We start from the raw sequence: 6,287 nt of genomic DNA, 5'->3' as shown, positions 1-6,287 counted from the left end.
TTGGGTTACATGGTTATTTTAAGCTTAGAATAAATTTAAAAGTGGAAAAATTACTGTCTTGGGTGAGACTTGAACTCACGGCCTCTGGATCGATACTCCAGCGCTCTGCCATCTGAGCCACCAAGACCTCATCCCTAGCCAGCAAATCTTTCCACCATATTATAGGTCAAGGGGACCCTTAGCGACATCTACCGTAAGAGTGTTATACTTCTTAAACGGCTACCGGAGTTCCAAGTCATATTGGAAATTCACCAGTTACGATGTGCTACCCATACTAATTTTAATTTTTTTTCTGGTGAATTTCCAATATGACTTGGAACTTCGGTAGCCGTTTAAGAAGTATAACACTCTTACGGTAGATGTCGCTAAGGGTCCCCTTGACCTATAATATGGTGGAAAGATTTGCTGGCTAGGGATGAGGTCTTGGTGGCTCAGATGGCAGAGCGCTGGAGTATCGATCCAGAGGCCGTGAGTTCAAGTCTCACCCAAGACAGTAATTTTTCCACTTTTAAATTTATTCTAAGCTTAATAGCATCGTTCGCAGACGTTTCTGCTTGTTAAAAATTAAAATTATGGTTATTTTAGTTTAGTAGTTATTTTAGTTGTAGCTTTATGTAGTTTTAATTTTAGTTTATAATTGTTTTTATTTTGTTTATATTACATGTATTTCTTGTTTGAATAAACTTGACATCATTTGGGTTTGGTTACAATTGTTATTTTAAAAAACGTTTGTTTCAAAGTAACTATTAAAAATGTTTTAGTTAAGTTGTTGTTATAATAATTGTGATTATAATTTAATTATTTTTCTATTTTGGGATAAATTTTTATTGTTGAATTGTATTGCATTATACGTAATATTTAATTATTATTAATTATAATAACATACCTTAAAAATAAGCTAAAATTAGACCTAAAACCAATTTAAAACGAAACAAAAATAAATTAAACTATGAACTAAACAAATTAAAGTAAAACTACCTAAAAATTAAAGTCTCCAAATAGTTTCAAGATAATGTTAAATATAAAGCATTCGATTTTATATTTAACATTATCTTAAAACTAGTAATAATTTCTCTGAATTAATAAAATATTGTTGCCATACATAACACTAATTTAATCTAAGTATTATCATACAATTTTAACAACTTAAAAACCTGTAATATTGCCTGTTACAATTACTTAAAACGAAACCGCCATCATTATTTATGTGTCATCAAAATAGTTTTGCCGAAATCCCACTTTTCCGCTTATTTCTAAACCCGTATCAAATGATTTTCAATCTAAACAATAAACTAACAAGGTTCACTTTTCATTGAGGGATTAGAAAAGGTAGGACACAGTTTAAAAGTAAAAGAGCGTAAGTGAATATCGATATCAAAGAAAATTGGGCTTTTTTCATTCGGAAAGAGAAGGGGTCTAAGAGACACGTAAAAAACTGATTTATACGCCTGTGTATCATAGTTTTGGTGTTTTTAATGGTACTTTAGATAGTTCGGGGTTTGACACTCGTTGTTTATGATTCTATTGAGAGCCATTACCCACCCATTACTACCCACCCATTATTGTGACCCTGCCTGCTAAGCCGATGGTCCTGGGTTCGAATCCCAGTAAGGGCATTTATTTGTGTGATGAACACTAATATTTGTTCCTGAGTCATGGGTGTTTTCTATGTATATAAGTATGTATTTATCTATATAAGTATATATATCGTCGCCTAGCACCCATAGTACAAGCTTTGCTTAGTTTGGGGCTAGGTTGATCTGTGTAAGATGTCCCCAATATTTATTTTTTTTTTTTTTTTTATTATTATTATTTTATTTTTGGCAGTATAATAATAACTATTAGAGAAAATACGTGCTTCTTTGTAGTCGTATCCGATATCCGATATCTGATCGCACTGTTATAATATGAAAACTAGGGATGTAACGATACCGATACTGATATATCGGCATCGCCGATTTTAATTCAGCCGATATCACACTTTGAAAAGAGCGCGAAACGAATGACGCTGCTAATAATTTGAATAAAGTTTGTCTGCATAACAAAAAATCTACCTAAAGTTAAATATATTTACTGATTCGCATTTACTTTTGATATCGGTATCTGTATCGGTATCGCCGATTATATACTTCAAAAATCGGTATCGTATCGTATCGGGAAAATCATGTATCGTTACATCCCTAATGAAAACGCTCTTAAAGGGCAAATGAAAAAAAAGGGGATACGTAGGTATGTTAGGACACCAACTGTACTTACTGCTGCTACATTTAGATGTCAGTCTACGGTGAACTGGCCTGAACATACATACATACATATAATCACGCCTATTTCCCGGAGGGGTAGGCAGAGACCACGGATTTCCACTTGCTACACTTCCTTCACATTCATAACATTCCTCATACACGCTCGCCGGTTTAGGGTGCTCTTGACCTGGCCTCTCTTCAGGATTTCCCCGATCTGATCAGAGAAAGTCCGCCGAAAGTCTAACCCTTCCAATTCTCCCTCATACACTCTCTTTGTCAGCCTTCTTTCACTCATTCTTTCCACATTCATTCATTCATTGGCCTGAATGTAGCCGATAAGCCTGAATGTAGCAAATTATAGCAAAAAACGAAAGCAAAAAACCACCAGCCGTACCTGGCCAATATATTAACCCAAATTGATAACACTTTCATCCAATTTTTTAAAACATTCCAATTTTTCAAAAAAAGTTCTCGCAGCGAACAAAACATATTTTCATGAAATATCGCCCACGTCCTCACATGAAATTGAAACTTTCAGTCCTACGTAATAAAGTTCAAATTGGTTTGGCGTTCTGAAATCATTGTGCAGGCGAGATAACAAAGAGGAAATTTACATAGAAATAAACACAGGATGATTTCGGTCGATTTATGGGTCTGTGTGCGCTTTGTTCTGATCAAACTAGCTAACGGCCGTTATGTGGCGTGGATTTGTGAGTACATTGTCTATAGACCTTACAGTGTTTAGAGTACAGTATAAGTAAAATAAATTCATACTGCCGTATTCGAACTTCAAAATATTCACAAGTGACGACACGTACTAGATCCATTCTAGATACGTTATAGTTTAGATATCAACTAGATAGTTCTCTTGAGGATTTTGAAATAGACATCTATTAGATATCTTTTAGACATCACCAAGATACGATAACGATATGTTTAAGATCTAACCTGTCAAATTTGTCATTTGCGCGATTCTGGAGATACTCTTGAACGATTCTCACAGGATATGACTTAGAAATCCAATTCACATCTAATAGATATCTTACTTTATCTAACGTAAAAGTGACATTGGTTGCCCGAATTGCGCTGCAAAAGAGAACTAGTTAGTAGTAGAACGTATCTAGAATGGATCTAGTACGTGTCGTCTCTTGTGAATATCTTGAAGTTCGTATACGGCAGTAGGTGACGTGGATTTGTGAGATGTACATTGTCTATAGACCTTAAAACAGTGTTTAGAATACAGTATAAGTAAATTAAATTCATAGAGTATAATGATGATGATATTTTAATTACAAAACACCCTTGAGACTCGAACATATTATAATTATTTTAAACAGAACCCCGAGTTTTCGATAGCGGGACGTGACGTACGCGTTGCGTTAAGTCTAATTTTGTATGGGATTTTGAATAAAGGTGACAGTCCATTTCCAACGACAGCTGCACTACCATTCATTTTACTATGGAAATTGACAATATCACCGACGCTTTCGTACTAGTAGTGCAGCTGCGGTCAGAAATGGAATGTTACCCTAACGCGCCAAGAACTAAAACCCGACTACTGCAAATCGCGCTCTGGTCAAAATCATAACCCTCCTTTTGCGTTGCCGTAGTCGGGTAAAAATTTAGCGAACTCTTTAACGATACGAACAGTTTGGTGCAACCGACCCTAAGAATTTAAGTCAATTCGGTCCGGTCACATTCCATTAAATAAGTTTGCTCATCTGATGGGGAAAGCAGAATCGCCCAACTGCGATATCTGCTGGTCCGTCGAAGATGTACAGCACTTCTTAATGGAATGTGTCCGGACTCGAGACAAGAGGGCACAATTATTTGAAGCTAGGGGCTATAAAGAAATTGATGTTGGGGTTTTTCAGTCGATTTTGGCGGAACCCCTATCTAAAACTGCAAAATTAGTGTACCATTTTTTTGATACGAGTAACTAGTATAAAATTTATTGAAACTCATCTAATGTAGAGGCCCAACGGAGCCGACATGTCCCGTTTGATAAAGGTTCCTTTTAAAATAAGTAGATTAAAAAAAAAGAATTTAAGTCAAGTTAAGGATCTTTCATGTAAGTATGTAACAATACTAAAGCATTTTATGAAAATACGTGGCTGTAGATAAAATCTATTCTTTTGTGGTTTTCAGGAAGATATCGCGTATTCCCGACCAAAGGCATCTCCGGCGACCTGTAATTTGGCGAACGGAAACGTTATCAAACTGCACTTCCGGCTCATAATGTTCACACTTAGCTACTAGGGGCCCGATTTGGATTATGAAATAGACATCTTTTAGACGTTACCAAGATACGATAACGATATGTTTAAGATCTAACCTGTCAAATTTGACATTTGCGCGATTCTGGGGATACTCTCGAACGATTTCCGCGACGTCTACTGCTGAACATAGGTCGTCTGTCCATCTTATGGGTGGACGTTCTACGCTGCGCTTGCTAGTCCGTGGTCTCCACTCGAGCACTTTTCGACCCCATCGGCCATCTTCTCTGCGCGCAATGTGGCCTGCCCATTGCCACTTCAGCTTGCTAATCCGGTGGGCTATGTCGGTGACTTTAGTTCGTCTACGGATCTCCTCATTTCTGATTCGATCACGCAGAGAAACTCCGAGCATAGCCCTCTCCATAGCTCGTGGAGCGACTTTGAATTTTGAGATGAGGCCGATAGTGAAAGACCACGTTTCGGAGCGGTAAGTCATCACTGGTAACACATATTGATTAAAGACTTTCGTCTTGAGGCACTAAGGTATGTAGGACGAAAAATTTGTTATATGTGTTATTTGTATTGAATTGTTTTTAAAGGATTTCTAGTATCATAGTGTGAACACGGTTGATCTGCATGGCTGTCACGTCAGCGCAGTCAGCAAGAATGCAGTTGCTGCCAAATAATATATGTGCGGATATTATTCTGAACCGTTAGCGTAGCCTTTTGTGTTGACATTTGAAGCTACTTTTGTGTGAGAAGGGAAATAAAGAGCATCTTTGACGTATGTTCAAGATAAGATTGATAAATGATGAAAAGTAAGTATTTAAAGGATTTCTAGTATCATAGTGTGAACACGGTTGATCTGCATGGCTGTCACGTCAGCGCAGTCAGCAAGAATGCAGTTGCTGCCAAATAATATATATGCGGATATTATTCTGAACCGTTAGCGTAGCTCTTTGGGAATTGTTTTGTGTTACCTGCCTTGACTGGCGTTCCGTCTTGCGTTTTAGTGGTATGCAAATTTACATTTACTGGTATGTGCTTGTTTAAGCACAATACAAACACATACAAGTAAGTTTGCTTAGTATACATATTATTATGTATTGTATAGCTCATACATGCGTTGATAACTATGCCTCTAGTGTAAATTTCATTCGATAGCTTGGCGTGACGTACGCGTTTGCGTTAAGGGTCATTTTGTATGGGATTTTCAGTTACCAAAACGTCCCGCTTGGCGCGCTGTTCAAAATTCCATACAAAAAACGACATAACGAAAGTCACGCTATTGAATGAAAACACGAGGGGTTCTGGTGGGCCGAAAAATATTTTGACAAAAAGTTTAGGAATATTTTTCTAACTTACACATCTTTCACAAAAATGGACTCAGGTATGTGCCAATAAAGAAATCAGAAATATTACTATTGCTGTTTTAGGGTTCCGTACCCAAAGGGTAAAGGGTAAGGGGGGTTTTGTCGACTAAATAGTGTTTAGTTTTAAGTTTATAAAATACATTATGTATGTTAGTCTGTAAGGTATTTGTAATATGGGCCTTGTTGCCTGAATTAAATTTCTAAATAAATAAAATAAAATAAATAAATAAAACGGGACCCTATTACTAAGACTGCTGTCCGTCTGTCCGTCACCAGACTGTAATTCCATATAAGGGGTCATCCATTAATTACGTCACACCAATTTCTAGGTTTTTTGACCCCTCCCCCCCCTTGTCACACTTGGTCACATTTGGCAAACCCCTCCCCCCCTAATGTGACGTCACATTTTTTCTACGAAATCGCCAAATCGAATTAAGTAAATACCTAAGTATTAT

At 36.9% G+C, this 6,287-nt stretch overlaps 1 non-coding gene across 1 annotated transcript; it reads left to right on the top strand.

The window, feature by feature from the left end:
* Positions 1 to 420: 420 nt before the first annotated feature.
* On the top strand, positions 421 to 493 carry Trnad-auc (transfer RNA aspartic acid (anticodon AUC)). Its single transcript has one exon. It is a non-coding gene; the product is annotated as a tRNA-Asp (tRNA).
* The last annotated feature ends 5,794 nt before the right edge of the window (positions 494 to 6,287 follow it).

Source organism: Cydia fagiglandana, chromosome 23 (genome assembly GCF_963556715.1).
Source record: "Cydia fagiglandana chromosome 23, ilCydFagi1.1, whole genome shotgun sequence".
NCBI classification, from domain to species: Eukaryota; Metazoa; Arthropoda; class Insecta; order Lepidoptera; family Tortricidae; genus Cydia; species Cydia fagiglandana.
Note: the sequence above shows the minus strand (reverse complement) of the source record. Positions and strands in the feature narration are given on the sequence as shown.